The sequence below is a fragment of the Propithecus coquereli genome, unplaced genomic scaffold (assembly GCF_000956105.1).
Source record: "Propithecus coquereli isolate 6110/MARCELLA unplaced genomic scaffold, Pcoq_1.0 Scaffold48, whole genome shotgun sequence".
In the NCBI taxonomy this organism is placed as follows: domain Eukaryota; kingdom Metazoa; phylum Chordata; class Mammalia; order Primates; family Indriidae; genus Propithecus; species Propithecus coquereli.
Genome location: NW_012150618.1, coordinates 7,210,855 through 7,211,882, shown reverse-complemented (window position 1 = coordinate 7,211,882; position 1,028 = coordinate 7,210,855). Strand labels below are relative to the sequence as shown.

The 1,028-nt window shown below is 36.0% G+C and overlaps 1 protein-coding gene across 2 annotated transcripts in view; it reads left to right on the top strand.

The window, feature by feature from the left end:
- Positions 1 to 1,028, top strand: part of PHACTR2 (phosphatase and actin regulator 2) — a 243,222-nt gene that overhangs the window by 116,025 nt on the left and 126,169 nt on the right. The window lies entirely within an intron of this gene.

Here is a 1,028-nt window from a genome sequence, read left to right as displayed (position 1 = left end):
CGCGGAGTAGCTGTTGGAGAAATTAATTTTCACCACTCATCACTGTGTGAAAATAGTAACCCCTGAAAAGATTATTTTACATATAAATTATTCCAGCTGTTTTTCAATTATTTGTATTTGATGAATTGTCTTTAAATTACATTGTAAGGAGCAATGAAGTGTTTGCCTACCTGAAAAATGTGTCAGCAATGTCTGTACCATTCCTATGAGTGTTAATCATCCTTCCTGCTGGCTTTGATATTTTCCCAATTTCAAACGTTCGTGTTTATTATGTTATCATTCAAAATATTTGGAATTCTACAGGAAGGCACTGTTGGAAACAATTTCCCCTGTGCGAAAAATCTAAAGACCTGTTAAAATAAATCATAGCCTAGTTAGGCCAGGCATTTTGAATTATTGCCACGCATTTATCCACGAATCAGTTATTCATTTTATAAATATTTATGAAGGGCCTTCTGTCGTCTAGGTACAGTATGGGGGCAACGCCAGAAATAAAGCCAATTTGGTCCCTGTCCTCAGGGGACTCCTAATCTAGTGATGAGGATTATTTTTTCTTCACATATTTGCTCCTCAAAGAGGCATTCTTTTTTTCCCTACTCACTTGATAAAAACAATTAAAAATTATCCTTGTGGCTTCTGAAAAATCAGTGAATTGCAACTAGCTACTTCTGAAGAGTTCAGTTATGGGACTTTTCCCAGTACTCTAGAACCCAGTCAACGTTAGATCCGAAAAGAATTTTGGAATAAGCTGGTTGGCTTAATGGCACCCTAATTGGTTTGGGAGGCTCTCCGTGTAGTGTTATACCCAAACCCTGCTGGTACAACTTGTTTTCTGGAATGCTAGCTTAACACACATGCCATTCTCAAGAAAGAAACCAAAATAAACATCTTGCATGTGGGACATCCTCAATGACTGTTGGAGAGAAAAATATATAAAATCAACAGTAAAGGAATCATTATTATAAAAATTATTTTTTAAATAAACAACTAGTGGGATTGTTTCTCTCTCTCTCTCTCAAGAGAATTAG